Below are 17923 nucleotides of genomic sequence, written 5' to 3' on the forward strand. Positions count from 1 at the left end.
CTCCGGCTGATGAGCTCATAAACTGACACTTACAGGTGAACAATCTGATTTAGATTCGACATGTTGATTTTGGTTTTCTTTACAGAACATCATCATTATCATCATCAACCAGGCTGGTGTTTTGGTTTTGCTTTCACAAAAAAACTTAAATTCATATTTAAACCTGAACAATTTTAAAATCATGCAATTTGGAACGGTTTTGTTAGTTCTCATATTAGTATTTATATAATAAATATGTATTTGCACTATATATTAATATTCATCATTATAATAGATCATTTTAATTTATGTTAGTGATTTCCAGGTTTTTGCAACTTAGTTTCTTGCATTATGTTTGTATTGAAGGGATACGCGAGGGACGTGCCGACACCCATACGTGCACTGAAAACCAATCAGTGAGCGGCATATTGAAAAGTTTCATTCACTTGCAAACATGAGCGCAACAACATTCTTTTGTGCTGAGCTGTGGGTATTAACAGCAACTATGGATCGGTGCTTTACATCCTCTACTCGGTCTATCTCTAATGAGCAAAAATATAATGCCTAGAGGGCAGTGCGCAGGCGTCAGATGCACAATTGTACAGCTGCAGAGATGCTGTAGTGACATGCTGAGGAGGCAGCCAGAGCTTCTGCAGGAGCTCATGGGTGAAATTGCTATTTGTAAGTACTCTATTAATCCCACTTTTTTCATTTTATAAATATAATTACTGTTATATCTTGCCTATTACAAAGCTGTATGGCTTGTAATAACCTTCATTGGACAAAGTACAAGGTCTGCTACTTAATAGTGATGTTTCTGATTCAGCATGTGATTAATCTAAACCTCTCATGTTAAGTCCTACGGCAGCAAGATGTGGAGACGAGAGAGAAGGCCCAGCAGACGTCGCCCCAGGAGGAGGAAGTCCTGGAGGAGGAGACTGCAGAACTTGGCTCTTCTACCATTCTACTGTGATCAGCAGAGATTTTAAGTTAGTGTACCACTTTAGAACTCTCGAGCTTGGAAAAGTGTGAGAAAAGTACACCCACAGAGCTAAGGTATGTTTAACAAATGTCGATGATTGCGATTGTAAAAAAAAATAAACTCATTTTGTTTTTCATTTGACAAAGAAATCCCCCAAATTGTAAGCTTCCCAGCCCCAGTTGAAAGCCCCCAGCCACAGTTTCAAGCACCCCGGACCCAGTTGACATTCCCCCAGCCCTACCTTCCACCCAGGGCTGCCAAGAGGAATTCAGGGCCCCGGTACAATAAATTCATGGGTCCCACCTCATAGTCGAGTAAGCTAAAAAATTTGGTGACGCCTATCGGCGCCGCAAAGTTTTTCGGGGGTTTGGTCATACAATTGGGGCCGTGGCAATGCGCCATTGGGGCGTGGCTAGCACATCAAAATCACTAGGTCCTGAATTCACCAGAGCGTGACATATGTCCAAGCACTCCTGACTTTCAAGACATCTAGCACCACAGTGTAGATAGAAAGAATGCAGTGTGTACAGAAAGAGTTCAGTCTTGGCCTGCACCTTACATTGGGCACAACACTCACCAAAAATTGGCATTGCCCCTACTAGAATCACAACATTTCACACACTCTGCTGCTCTCTCCTACCTGTTCTTCTCACTTTCACCACCTGTGGCTGCTGGTTTCTTTAGTTGCGGCTTGTCTGGATCCTGGAATGTTGGAGGACCTATTTGGGAAAAAAACATGGCTACATTTAGAAAATTACAGCCAGACCCAGCGTTAAATCAATAGCACCCACGATTAATAATTAGACATTCCTCCAGCCCCAACATTAAAATAATAGTATTCACATTTAATAAATAAACCTATTTGCCTTCCTGCAAACAGCCTAGCAATACCTATTTCCTGCAACCATCACTGCCATTAAATAATAGTCACATTTAATAAATAGACCTCATTCTCACCAAACTCACCCCCACATTCAATTGCCCCCAAACCACCCCATCTTAAATTAATAGTCCCCACTATTAAATTGCCTTACCATCACCCTACAAACAAAATAGCACACATTAATTAGCCACCACCTACCTCACACACACTACATTGCAACAAGCCCCCTGTGCCATCACACACACACACACACTACCACAAGCCCCCTGTGCCATTACACACACACATTACTGTGCCCCTTCATCACAACTACACTGTGTCCCCTTATGCTCACACTGCACCCTCCATGCTGCTCTCCCCCCTTCTTTTTCACTCTGTGCCTCTCTCCCCCTTTTTTTTTTCACTTTGTGCTTCTTTCCCCCTTTTTTTTTTTTCACTCTGTGCCTCTCACCCCCTTCTTTTTTACTCTGTGCCTCTCACCCCCTTCTTTTTTACTCTGTGCCTCTCTCCCCATGATTTTTTTTAATCTGTGCATCTCTCCTCATACTTTTTTTTAATCTGTGCCTCTATCCCCATACTTTTTTTAATCTGTTCCTCTCTTCCCATACTTTTTTTAATCTGGGCCTCTCTACCCATACTTTTTTTAATCTGTGCCTCTCTCCCCACTTCTTTATAGCACTGTCCCTTTCCTCCCCTTGCCTCTCCGTTTCTTTACTTACCTTTTGTTAGCTTCTTTCTTTTCTTCTGTCTTCTTTTCTTGCTTGGTCCTGTGACTGTCTGCGGCGCTCCTCGCTGACTGACTGTCGGGCGTGACTTGATGACGTCACGCCCGACAGTCAGTGTGAATGGAGAAGAGAGGAGAGGAGGGATGCGGCGCCGCGATCATGTGGTGAGTATGTATTTTATTTTTATTTTTTTCAGCTCCCCCCACCAAGGAACAAAACTCTTTGTGGCCAGCTTAGCAGCCGAGCCTCACAAGCTAAAAGGACGCAAGCCCTAGAGGTCTCCTCCCTAGAGCAAAGCATTTCCACCCTCTTGGTGCAACATCAACAACACCCCGACCCATCCTTACTATCACAGATTGATTCCCTGCAGGGCCAACTGAACACCTTTCTATCATGCAGGGCAACCTCCCTCTTGCAAAAACTACAACAGCGCTTTTATGACATGGCGGATAAGGCAGACTCTTTGTTAGCTCGGAAGCTTTGGCAGAAACATGCACGGGGATTCATTGACAGATTACACCAAAAAAGGACTAACGCCATCATCTATGACCCCCTTGATATTGTGAATGAGTTCAGAGAATTCTATGTCTCACTTTATAATCTTCCTGACCCTCCGCACCGGGGAGGCCTTTTGTCAGAGACCCTGGAGTCGTATCTAGCGCGTACCCCTCATTACTGTGCCCCAGCTCTCCTGCCTAAATATAGACATTACTCTGGCAGAAGTGACAGCGTCCATAAAATCCCTTAAACCCTCATCTTCCCCAGGCCTGGATGGCTTCACGGCCCAATATTATAAAAAAATTGTCACAATCCTCATCCCACATCTGACAACCTTCTTTCACCAGATTCAAGAGGGGGCATCCTTTGATTCAGCCACTACCCTGGCCAGCATAGCTGTTATTCTGAAGCCCGGGAAAGACCATATGCATTGCTCAGGCTACATACCTATTTCCCTACTTAATGTAGATTTGAAAATTTATTGTACGATTATAGCCACAAGGCTCAATCCCCTACTTTCCATCCCGACCAAATTCATACCAGGTATAACAGGCCGCCGACAACACTAGGAGGACCATCAACTTGATCCACTCTATTCATGACGGCATAATTCCCTGTCTGATAATGTCCCTGGACACTGAAAAAGTGTTTTATCGCATCTATTTGCCATTCATGCGTGGAGTGCTTGAGTCGATGGGCTTCACTGCCAGATTTTGACGGACATTATGGCTCTCTATCGATCCCCCTCTGCTAGATCTCGGCTAATGGCCTATCCTCTTGACCGTTTAATATTACTAATGGCACCCGTCAAGGATGCCCTCTCTCCCCACTAATCTTTGCCCTCGTAATTGTACCGCTTGCTGCCAGGATTCGGGCCAACAAAGCCATCTCTGGCATCAATGTCAGCTCCACAATGTCCTGCTAAGCATATCTCGCCCAACTTCCTCCCTTCCATTACTCTTATCTGAGCTTAACACTTATGGCCATTTCTCAGGATACAAAATCAATCCAGACAAAACAGAGACTCTAGATTTCTATATTCCCCATACTGAAAAATCGCTTTTAGAACACATTTTCCCTTTTATCTGGTGGCTACAGGATCTCAAATACCTGGGGGTCTATCTTACTAAAAATGATCACCAGATTTTTCAGGTCATCTTTCCCCACACCTTATCTCAAATATAACAAGACCTTGCCTCTTGGTATCAGCAATTCATTTCTTGGATAGGCCGTATTAATGCCATTAAAATGAATGTTCTCCCGTGGCCGTTATATCGCTTTCAAACCTATCCTATCCTTATACCTCCATATGTATCTCCAGCATTAAACATCCAAATTCATCTCGGCACATAGGCGGTCCGCAAATGGCTTTGTGTTCTCCAGAGATCTTCCCAGGGTGGCGGCCTGGCCATCCCGAACTTTAAACGATATTACCACTCAGCCCAACCCGCTAAATGTGTATTGTGGAACGGTCCTAAATCATCTAGAGTATGGGTTTCCCTCAAGGCTGAGGGCCTGGGTCTGCTTACTCCTGCTTCCCTTCTCTAAGTCCCAAGGGCTCATCGTCCCAAGAGGCTTCTGGCTCACCCTACTGTTTTGCACTCCCTGGCTATTTGGGATTCTGCCTCCAGACTGTTTGGCCTTTCTCCGCACCCAACCCCGGTAGTCCCTCTCTTTAATTCCCACTGAATTCCCACTAGGCTTGCTACCAGCTGCTTTTTCTCCCTGGCATACTCAAGGTGTTAAATACCTAAACGATCTCGCCCGTAGCATCACGTTCCCTCAATTCTCCGACATGCAAGCAAAAATTGGACTTCCCAACTGGACATTCTACCAGTACCTCCAGATACGTAATCTATATACAACGGTTATATGTCGCTTGACCTCTCGTCCTGTGCCTATGCCGAGCATCCACGCCCGGTCTTATATCCACTATCTATGGATTCACCACCCCGACAGCCCTCTCCCATGATCCCCATGAGATTGCTTGGGAACATGACCTGGGTGGCCCTCTCGACGATGACTGGATGGAAATTCAGGAAAATGCTGCTTCCAGCTCTACCTGTGTCCGTATAAAGGAAAATGTTTTTAAGCTCCTGTTCCGCTGGTACCATGTCCCTACTCGTATCTGTAAATTGCTTCCTGACTCTTCTGATAGATGCTGGCATGCATGCTCTGGTGTGGGCACGTTCTTTCATATATGGTGGCACGGCCCAAAACTGACCCCAATTTGTCGGGATAGTTTATAATTCTAATTTCCTTTCCGCTGGATCCAAAATTCTTTCTCCTCCCTTTGGTATTTCCTTCGGCTACTAGACACCAGAAAAAATTGGCCCGCAACATTATTTCAGCCGCCACCTGTCAAATTAATGCTGACTGGAAACAAATTGCTCCCCCATTCCTTACCAGACTCTGGCATATCCACAGCATGAAATTCATGACCAGCATCATCAATAATTCTTCCAAGTCCTTTAATAAAGTTTGGGACCCATGGATGTCATACTTCCAATACCGCTCCCCTTTTTCTGACAAACACATCAATCCTGCTCACTACCATCGCTTCCTCTCTCCCAAGTACGGATCCTGCCACTCCATCCTTTCTATCTCTTTCTCCTTTCTTCCTACTTCCCTTCTCCTTTGCTTCTCTCTACTCTAATCTCCTTCTCCTTTCTCTAGCTTCTTACTTACTCTTTTCTTTCCCTCAATCTCTGTATAACTACAAAAATCTCTGGTCTCACATGATTGATGCATCTGTTTGACCTGCCTACAGCATTTTCAGTTTTCTCTTGTTTAGCCCTTCTGTCTTCTGTCCACGCCCCTTCGGTGGCATGCTGGGGCTAGTCAACAGCACATGCACAGTTTAATAGACCCCTTGCATTTTATTCTCCTGGTGGGCCCTTTATGCCCCAGTCCAACACTGGCTAAAATCGGATTGATTTCTATGGGCAACACCTCCACTTTTCCTTTTTAGAAGGTTTATAAATTTACCACCAGGGCGCAACTGTTGCATAAGAAAATAGAATGATGCTGCAAATAAGCTGTATCTGGAATAAAATGGGTTTATAAACATAACTCAATATTAAAAAGTCCCATTATAGTGCAATTTATTGATACAAATGTAACAATCACAAGCTTTATATCATATCATGCTAACTCTCACTAATTAGATTGTATATGCTTTATTCTATACGAGGTATGTCTATTAAATAATGAGACTGATGAAATAACTGTCAGACGCTGTCCCCATGCCACGTCTCCTGCACAGGGACCGGTGCCTGCTTCTGACCGCGAGAGTCTGGTTGCTAGGCAACCAGACGAATTCCCTGTGGGGCGGCAGCAGCGAGTTCCGTTGCCTAGCAACGGCACGCTTTCCTCAGATTCCGGCGGTGGTGTTCAGCGTCATCACCACCGATAGTTAGGGTGGCCCTCCCCTATAAATATCAGACTCTGCCACCAAATGAGTGCCAGACTATTGGGTCTCCACTGCTCTTGCTCCTCCAGATACCATTCTCCAGTGTGCCTTCCTGTGTATTACCCGGCTTGTCTGACCATTCTCCAGTGTGTCTTCCTGTGCATTACCCGGCTTGTCTGACCATTCTCCAGTGTGTCTTCCTGTGCATTACCCGGCTTGTCTGACCATTGTCCTGTGTATGACCCGGCTACGTCTCTGACCACGATTACGGATTCTCCTTCTGGTCCCTGACCGCTCGGCTTGACTCGGACCGCCTGACTCCTCTTCCATCAACGCTTCACTGGTTTCTCTCACTGAAGACGGCGACCTGCGTGTCTGCCGCGGGAAAACTCATACTCCCTTGCGGGGGTTCCTGGCGAAGACCTGGGGACACTTTAGATTCCACACCTCACTGCTGAGTGGTGCAAAAACCAGTAAGCTATCCATCCGTTCCACGATGCGTGACAGTATACTCTGGCCTTCAGATGGAACAGGTGAGCCTTCTGCTCGGGATCTCCTTCTCCATCTCGCCCAGTGAGTCGAACAGCGGGAGGCAGATCAGGCCCGTCTTCTACAATGTGTACAAGGAGTCTGGACTCCTTGCTGGGGATCTTACCTCTAACGCCAGTACCAGTTACTACCACGGCTGCATCTTCCCTCGTGACCTCCGCTTCAGTTGCCTCTTCTTCCACGTCTTGCAGACTCTGGATTCCCTCTCCAGAGAAGTTTGACGGGGATCCTAAGAGATGCAGAGGATTCCTTCATCAGAGTGTTATCCATTTTGAATGTAACTCTGTAGCATTTTCTTCTGAATGTACTAAGGTTGCCTTCATTATCTCCCTGCTCAGAGGACAGGCGCTGGCCTGGGCTTCACCGTTATGGGAGCACAACGACCCTCTCATTAGAACTCTGCCTCTTTCATTGAAATGATTCAAAAGGTTTTTGATGAATCTGGACAGGTCACCTCAGCGGCCTCCAGCCTTTTGAATCTCCGCCAAGGTTCCCAATGTGTTGGACAGTATGCCGTACATTTCCGTACTCTCGCCTTGGAGCTCCCCTGAATAGACGAGGCCCTCATCGCCACCTTCTGGCAGGGCCTCACAGATCGGATCAAGGATGAGCTAGTTACCAGGGTGCTTCCCTCTGGGCTGGATGCCCTCATTTCTTTATGTATCTGGATCAACCTCCGTTTCAGGGAGAGGACTTCGGAGAGATCTGCTGCTAAACACATTTTGGCGCCTCAATTCCAAAACCCAATATCGCCCCCGGAGGAACCCATGCAGCTTGGTCATTCCAAAATAACCCCTGAGGAACGTGAGAGACGGTTTAAGCAGAAACTTTGTTTATACTGTGGAGATGCTGGTCATGTGTTGAGTCTCTGTCCAAAGAGAACGAATTGAATTATCGACAGTTGAATAAGATCACCATTAAGAACCGTTTATCCCTTACCACTCATTTCCGATCTGTTCGACAGGATAAGCGGGGCACAAGTATTTACTAAGTTGGACCTCCGAGGGGCTTACAACCTCGTCCATATTCGACAGAGACGAGTGGAAGACAGCGTTCAACACGCGGGATGGACATATTGAATATCTTGTCATGCCCTTCGGGCTGTGTAACGCCCCCCGCAGTCTTCCAATCTTTTGTCAATGAAGTGTTTCAGGATCTCCTTTTTTCCCAGGACATTCCTTCTCATCGGTCTCACGTTAAAGAGGTTCTGTCCCGTCTTCACACTCGCCAGCTTTTTTGCAAATTAGAGAAGTGAGTGTTCGAGTTCAAGCAAGTGTCATTTCTTGGGTTCCTCGTATCAGGTTCCGGAATGAGTATGGATCCGAAGAAAATATCTGCCATTTCCAGTTGGCCGCTTCCTCAAGGTGTTAAGGCTATCCAGAGATTTATTGGGTTCGCCAACTACTATAGGCAGTTCATCAATAACTTTTCCACCATCATTGCTCCTATTACTGCCCTCACTCGGAAGTCGGCTAATCCTAAATCCTGGTCCCCTGAGGCACTTCAGGCATTTCAACATTTAAAATTAAACTCACCTTTATTTATTGGTATTACAAATTTAATGTTTGTCCAATATACTCCCCATTTGCACTAATACATCGCTGTAGTCTTGTTTTCCAGTGGTCGAAGCCATGGAGCAAATCAATTTCTGTCACTTGTTTCAACATATCTGCCGTTTTCTTCTTTACAGCATCAACTGACTCAAAATGTATCCCTTTAAGCACTTATTTAACTTGTAGGAAAAGACAAAAATCACAAGGTGCTAATTCGGGCGAATATTTTGGATGTTCAAGTGTAGTAAATGGGTTTGTCGGTCAAAAACTGCTTCACAGAAAGTGCTGTGTGAGCAGGTGCATTGTCCTGGTGAAGAAAGAAACCATTTTTCCAGTTGCATCCGTTTCTTTCTGACTCTTTCTCTCAGCTTTTTCAAAATTCCTTATAATAATGGTGATTACCTGTTGTGCCTTCTGGAACCCATTCTTCCAAAATTACACCCTTGATATCGGACAAAAAAAGAGCATTGCTTTGAATTTTGACTTGCTTTGACGAGCTTTTTCATTCTTGGTGAGGACGGTGTTTTCCAGTGCATTGACTGTCTTTTTGTTTCAGGATCATACTGGAAGATCCAGGTCTCATCACAAGAGATTACTTTATGAAACAGGTTTGGATCTGTGTCAAGTTGCTGCAGAATGTCAACACAACATTCCTTGCGACGTTCTTTTTGCTCTGGTGTGAGAAGCCTTGGGACCATCTTTGCAGAAACTTTCGTCATGTTAAGATTCTCACGCAAAATTTTCCATACGGTGTCTTTGTCAATGTTCACGGATTCAGCTATCATTCGAACACTGAGTCGCCGGTCTTTTCGAACAATCTGACTGATTTTTTTCTACATTTTCTTCGGTTCTTGAAGTGCAAGGTTGTACAGGGCGTTCCTCATCTTCGACATTCTCACGTCCCTTGCTAAATTTTTTGTGCCACTCAAACACATGCGCAGGAGACAGGCAGTCCCATAGGCCGTAGTAAGCATTTGAAAACATTATGTTGGTGTTTTGTGCAATTTTACTAAAAATTTAAAATTGACAAGTTGCTCAACTTTTAAACTTGGCATTTTTTCGGCACTCTACAGAAAACACAACCAAACTAAATGGCGACTTATAATCAACTAAACGTCATAGAGTGTTGCAGCTTGTCATGCAGGTTCAGACCGGTTCAAGGTTACTACGTATGCAGTTATAACCAGTTCTGACTACTTTGTTTACTAGATGGAAGCACAGTCTCGTTATTTAATAGACATACCTTGTATATTTGCAAATTTATATGTAGTTATTTGTATATATATTTTTGGTGGGATAAGGGTTTAGGTCTCAAGATCTGAAAAATAAAATATATATTTCAGCAATGTTTATGTGGCAGCACAGGCTAACAAAACTGGCTTGCGTTTTGTTGTTAAATTATCTAGGACGCTCATTTATTGTAGAATATATATGCTGCTTTGTGCTGTGTTAAATGCCTGCTAGACAACAGGTGCATTTTATAATAATAACAAAAGTTATTGTTTTCATGCACTATTTTGGTGACATACAGATGTATAAGTACCAATAACTCCCTACCTATGACCAGGGATGGGCTGGGCCGGGGGGCATCGGTCTCACCGCTGTTAGGGCCAGCCGCCCCTCGGATGCAAAATCTCCTGATTTTTACCGGCGGCCGCATCACATGACATGCGATGTGATGTGATGCGGCCACCTGTGCGCCCCCCGGGGTGAAATATGTAAGCCCGCGCCTGCCTATGACTGTCTTTCTTCTGTACAGAGACTTTTTCTTGTAATGTTTCCCACATCACAGTTCTAGGACCCTTCTCTTATTAAAGTAAGGGATTCCTCTTATTATCCGACTGATTATTTTATAACATAAGATAATAGTGTTATCAAGAGAAAGAATTAAGTTTGGAAACCTAAAAAGCTAAAGAAACTCTAGTCCGCTAATCCTTCATGTTATTTAAAACCTCTTGTATTTAATGATTATTAAAATTATATTCAAACCAGATATTTGTAGGGCGAAATATGTTTAAAACTCAAATAATAAAGTGCATGAAGAAAAGAATATATAAAGTGCTTGTTAAAACCAGTAACCCTTCTATACCAGCTGGACAAAATCTACAGAACATTAACACAAAGGTTGCTTATGTCTAAATGGGATCTATTATGATCTCACACTACTGACCATTGTATATCACTAGTGGCTCATACCATGTCTATAATAATGTATTAGCATTTTACACTTATCAGTATTTAAACGTTACAGATTTATTGTTACATCATCATACAAATGCAAAAATAAATATAAAAAGTAAACACTATTCATATTATTGGTCTACGCAATTACATTCTAAGTTACAGTTTTGACATTACTAAAGTGGAAGGTATGGGAGAAGGGGGACTGCTCCAATCTTCCCTTTTTTTTTAGGTGAAGTAGCAGCCTGAGAGTTTTGTATAAGTGCAATGACATATTTCCCTTTAGCCACCTGTTTCGTAGTAAGCTACTTACATGCTGTGATAAATCGCCAACAGTTCCCGTAATATTGTCATGCAATAATGAGTCTGCAGCTTGTATACCACTGCCACAGGGGTTACTTACCACGTCACAGATCACACCACAGTCACATAACATTGCTCAGTAAGCATTGCTGATCAAATAATTGCCTTAAGCTGGATACACACTAGAGAAAATTCCTCCCATTGTAATATTGTTAATGATATTACCAACGACTGAAAGTCACGATCAGCATGTCGATTCATGTGTACACACTATACAGTCATGACCAAAAGTTTTGAGAATGACACATGTATTGGTTTTCACAAAGTTTGCTGCTTCAGTGTTTTTAGACCTATTGTCAGATGTTGCTATGGTATACTAAAGTGAAATTACAAACATTTCTTAAGTGACAAAGTCTTTTATTGACAATTACATTACGTTTGTGCAAAGAGTCAATATTTGCAGTGTTGACCCTTCTTTTTGAAGACCTCTGCAATTCGCCATGGCATGCGGTCAATAAACTTCTGGGCCACATACTGACTGATGGCCGCCCATTCTTGCCTAATCAATGCTTGGAATTTGTCAGAATTTGTGGGTATTTGTTTGTTCACCCGCCTCTTGAGGATTGACCACAAGTTCTCATTGACAATAAGGTCTAGGGAGTTTCCTGGCCATGGACCCAAACTTTCAATGTTTTAATCCCCGAGCCACTTAGATATCATCATCATCATTTATTTATATAGCGCCACTAATTCCGCAGCGCTGTACAGAGAACTCATTCACATCAGTCCCTGCCCGATTGGAGCTTAGTCTAAATTCCCTACTATAGACACACACTCACACACAGACAGACAGACAGAGATGGAGGGAGAGACTAGGGTCAAATTTTGATTGCAGCCAATTAATCTACCAGTATGTTTTTGGAGTGTGGGAGGAAACCGAGCACCCGGAGGAAACCGAGCACCCGGAGGAAACCCACGCAAACACAGGGAGAACATACAAACTCCAAACAGATAAGGCCATGGTTGGGAATCGAACTCATGACCCCAGTACTGTGAGGCAGACGTGCTAACCACTAGGCCACTGTGTGTATCACTTTTGCCTTATGGCAAGATGCTCCATTATGCTGGAAAAGGCATTGTTCCTCACCAAACTGTTTTTGGATAGTTGGAAGAAGTTGCTCTTGGAGGATGTTTTTGCACCATTCTTTATTCATGGCTGTGTTCTTAGGCAAAATTGTGAGTGAGCCCGCTCCCTTGGCTGAGAAGCAACCCCACACATGAATGGTCTTAGGATGCTTTACTGTTGGCATGACACAGGACTGATGGTAGCGCTCACCTTTCCTTCTCCGGACAAGTGTTTTTCCAGATGCCCCAAACAATCCGAAAGGGGATTCATCAGAGAAAATGACTTTACCCCAGTCCTCAGCAGTCCAAATCCTGAACCTTTTGAAGAATATCAGTCTGTCCCTGATGTTTTTCCTGGAGAGAAGTGGCCTGCTCCCATTCCTGAGCTCTGCACTGGTAGTGCACTGATCCCACAGCTGAATCTACTTTAAGAGATGGTCCTGGCACTTGCTGTATGTTCTTGGGCCACCCTAAAGCTTTCTGCACAACTATTGAACCTCTCTCTCCTTGAAGTTCTTGATAATCTGATAAATGGTTGATTTAGGTGCAATCTTACTATCAGCAATATCCTTGCCTGTGAAGCCCTTTTTGTGCAAAGCATTGATGACTGCACATGTTTCCTTGCAGATAACTATGGTTAACAGAGGAATAACAATGATTTCAAGCACCACCCTCCTTTTAAAGCTTCCAGTCTGTTATTCTAACTTAATCAGCATGACAGAGTGATCTCCAGCCCTGTCCTCGTGAACACTCTCACCTACGTTAACAAAAGAATCACTGACCTGATGTTAGCTGGTCCTTTTGTGGAAGAGCTGAAATGCAGTGTAAATGTTGTTTTGGAGATAAAGTTCATTGTCATGGCAAAAAGGGACTTTGAAATTAATTGCAATTCATTTGATCACTCTTCATGACATTCTGGAGTACATGCAAATAGCCATCATAAAAACTGAGACAGACTGAAAAATAATATTTGTGTTATTCTCAAAACTTTTGGCCATGACTTTACACGTTTTACAAGTTTATGACAGATGAAGAGCACAGATCTGAAGGTAACCATCGGCTGAAAAGATCATGACTCTGTAAACTCTATGGAGATTTGCCATGATTTGCCTACACTGCTGGCCATGAGTGCACACACTTCAGAATGTGCCCAACATTGTTCCATCGTTTATAGAGATTGTTACTCAAACTATACGATGTGCTTTGGAACTATAAAACGTGATCCAGGGAGCTTCCACACGGACCCAACGGTCGTTTAACGTGTGATTGGCACCATAATCAGGTGATAAACCTGTAGTGTGTACCCAGCCTTAATCAATGCAAACATTCTTCAAGTAAATATTACTAGAAATGGGATAAGACAGTTACACAAACTAGAGAGATACGTGGGAAATACAGAATGTTCATTATGAAGTGTGTGTTTATTCTATCAGGTTGAATGATGAACATTGAGATATACCAAATCCCATTGTATCCTTGTTTATCAAGGCACCAGGAAAAGCTGGTTAAAATGAGGTAAGAATCTAACATCCCAAACTTCAAAAACAATAAAGGCAGAAAATCCACAATACATTTGTAGTTGACTGCAGTGGTTTATTTTGTTAAACAGCCTAAAGAATGATAGCAGTTAGTTGTAGTCAAGCTGTTATCTGTGGTAGTACCAGCTTATAAACATAGCACAGTGTGTGGTTAGCTTCACCAGTACAGAGCAGTTAGTTTTGGCAGTGGGTCAGTGGTCAAACTGGAAGTTTAGAAGTGGCGGTATGGAAAATGTAATGGAAAGTAAGTAAAGGGAATTTGATATTTTACAATTAAAGCAGTGGGAGTAGTGGTGGTATGGCATACCACCATAATATCCAACCCCCCATGTGATCACTGTTGTGAGTCATATTATGATCTAAGCTAAAGATATGCAGACATTAAACATTTAGACTAGAAGCAATAATAAAGAAAATGGATATGCCTAATTGGTGCCCCTGTAGGGGCAGCCCGCACACCCCACAAATTGGTCTCACAAAATGAAGTACTTAAATGAATCACAATAGAAAATAAGGTAGGGTTGGCTCTCCTATTATGCAAACATAGGTATTGAACGACCACCATGTAAATATACACAAATCCAGTAACATAACAGTTCTCATAGTAAGCGATACGTTTTTCTCTATCTTATGCACGTGTATTCATCAGAATTCCTTAAAAAGACAATCAATGCAAACAATCGCCTACTGGTTATATATATATAGTAATTCTGTTACCAAAAACATAGACTTTAAAGAGAAAACTAGCAGCAATTTGATTTACATATAGATGGTGCATATGTATTGAGCTGATATATACAGTTTTCCTCTCCTAATAACGGAAAATACACAAACGTGGGTGTAAGCTCCCCTATAGTGGTACACAAACTGCCCACAGACGTTCACAGATTCCAATTATATCCACTCTTAATACTCGAAGTACAGCTGAATATGTCTACATGGAACTCTCTTTAAGCAATGCACATGATCTTTCTGATATTTCCAACAGTAGAGTATGAAATAAAGCCAAATTAGAAATATCTAGCATGACATCATTTTAAGGATAACAAATTGAAAAAACACGATTGCATTTACAATCAAGCAGAAAAGGTAAGCATCAGATTACGGACTGTCAGGTCTTTGGAACTTATACCAGAAGGAACAAGGTATGGGCGCGTATGGATGGCAAAGAGCATGAACCGGGATCTGCTTTTCACCCCCAACTCAATGGATCCACGGACTGACAAAACAGATAAATTCTCACTCCCCTGTCATCCACCAACATGTTGTGACTGCTATGTCTTTGTCAAGGTGATGAAGGGAGGGAGCCAGATTCCACTTTATATAGCACTTAATTATTTAATAATAGGCAACATGCCCATGACACTTGATACAGCACAAGATGTTCCGCTAATCCAATTTCTAATGGTCTGAACATCTGTCTAGCACAAAAAAGACCACAAGTGCATTCCAGTAACTATACCACATTGGTAATCTCATATATCTGACCCTTAACCTCAAACTTCATCTGTTTATTAGTGTGATTATTGAACGTGGTCCTACAAGTTATACATGTACAACATCTATAAAATTACTTGGATGTAATACTACCTGCTCTAATTCTATCTGTGTAAGGGTGCTGTTTACAAGTTTGTCCCTCAAATTAGGAGTTTATCTGTATATAAATGTAGGTTTTGCTGGTATAGAAGAGGACAGATTAGGGTCCCTCCCCAATATATCCCAATGTTTACCAATTATCTTCTCTATTTGCTAACAATATGAAATATATTCAGTTCACTCTATTGTTTTGGTATTTTTCTGCTTTGATTTAGGCTTCAACAAAGATTCTCTACTAATGATAGACACATCTTTAACAGCTTTATCAATTCCTAATATCAGTTCCTTACATCCCTTTTTCAAAAAAATTTTTTAATCACAAACATTGTTTTTCTTTTCTAAGGAAATGACCAACACCATGACTGTGAACTTTAAGGGTGATAGTATGTCCACCACAGATGTAGAGGTGGAACGCAGGTTTAAGAGGAAATCTACGTTTAGCTCCACGGCAAATAGAGGCTGTAGAAAATGGTCTTGGCCAATATAGAAAACAGAAATTAAAGTGGACCTCCAAATTAATCCAATTAGGTTATTAAACATGAAGATAATGGTGGTGGGATTGTTTTTCTTGATAAGGAAATATACTCCGATCAGCCACAACATTGAAATCACTGACAAGTGAAGTGAATAACATTGATTATCTTGTTACAATGACCCCTGTCAAGGGGTACGATATTGTAGACAACAAGTGAACAGTCAGTTCTTGAAGTTGATGTGCCAAAAGCAGACAAAATGGGCAAGCGTAAGGATCTGAGCGACTTTAAAAAGGGCCAAATTGTGATGATTAGAAGACTGGGTAAGAGCAGTTTCAAAATGGCTGGTCTTGTAGGGTGTCCCCAGCATGCAGTGGTTATTATGTAGCAAAAGTGGTCCAAAGAAGGTGAACCCGCGACAGCATTTTGTAGAAGTTCTTTTAAAATTTGCATAGTCAGGATCTACTGGATTTTGGGGGGGGGGGGGGGAAGCTCATATATCTCGGCTGCAAATTGATTCCCTTAGCTCCAATCACAGAAGATGAGGTTACAAGGATCCTTAAATCATTCAGATCTTTCACAGATCTGGGTTCAGGCAGTCTGAGTGGAGAATTTTTTAAGATACTACTGACTACCATAGCTGAACCTTTCGCCAATTTCTTTAATCGTATTATCGCTTCCCGCACTTTACATTTACACTTCAATTCAGCCATACTTAAAGTCCTGCCAAAACTGATAGCTTATTTGTACACTGAAATTTAAAGTTGATATTTGTGTGCTACATGAAAAAACAGTCAGTATTTAACTTATGTGCAAAACAGAACACTCATTTGCACCCCTTGCACTGTAACATGGTTTTGTCCAGGAGACTGAAATAAGGATCCTCTTCATTTAATATCCTTAATGAATCAGGTCCTCTGTCACTAACATTCTCAAAATATGATCTGTTATGCAATATTTGAGCTCGTCCAGGACCTTGGCTACCAATCGGTCATTATCATTGGATGCAGAAAAGCATTTTATCCAATCACATGGGATGATTTGTTTGAGATCTTTTAGAGGTTTAGGTTCCCGGACGAGTTCATATTAATCTTGCAGAATCTTTCTTCTGAGTCTCAGATAATTTTGGATGGCCACATTTCCCTTCCTTTTCAATATCAATGGTGAGCCAGGCAGTGATGCCCCCTCTCTCCTTTATTATTTGCATTAGCTTTGGAACCTCTGGACATTGCCCTTAGAAGCAATAAAGATTATTCAGGAATATTTATCTGTAAACCAGAAAGTAAATTATTATTATCATTATCATTTATTTGTTAGGCGCCACAAGGTATACACAGCGCCGCACACAGTACTAACAGTAGACTATACAGGGTGAAACCATACAGAACAATGAACAAAAAGTACCAATACTTCAGAAACTCTGACTAGTCATCTGCAGTAAAGACAGAGCAGAAGAACAGGTATGGAGACAGGAGGGGAGGGGGCCCTGCTCATACGAGCTTACATCCTAAGGGAGGGTAAACAGACCAGGCACAAGAGGAGCCAGTTGAGGAAAGAGGAGAGAAGGGAGGACAAGCTAAAAGGAGGAGATGGGGGTTAAGTAGATGGTTCGTAGGCTTTGAGGAAGAGGTGAGTTTTGAGTGCACGTTTGAAGGAGCACAGAGTAGGAGAGAGACGGATGGAACGAGGGAGGTCGTTCCAGAGAAGGGGACTATTTGGGGATGACATGATGCTTATGATTTCTAACCCTGAGATACCTAACCCCACTATAGTAAATGTAATATTACAGGGAAAATGTTGGCCTTTGATCATTCTCAATATCTTTCACAATTCAGGATTGCAACTCAAACTCAAAACATAAGCATTCTTATCCCATCTTCTCTTTGCAATTTGTACAAATATAATTATTCCCCAATTATTTGTAAGATTGAATCTATACTAAATCATTGGAAAAACTTCCTTTATCAATCCTGGGTCAGAACACCGTAATCAAGTCAGGGATTTTTGTATTGTACCCGCTGCAGATGCTCCCCACTCGTCTGACTAAACTGGGTGTACGCAAGTAAACAAAGCTTTTCAAATCAATTATATGGCAGGGTAGGAGGCCAAGGATAAGTGGAACCAAA

This window comes from Mixophyes fleayi, chromosome 2, assembly GCF_038048845.1.
Source record: "Mixophyes fleayi isolate aMixFle1 chromosome 2, aMixFle1.hap1, whole genome shotgun sequence".
NCBI lineage: Eukaryota > Metazoa > Chordata > Amphibia > Anura > Limnodynastidae > Mixophyes > Mixophyes fleayi.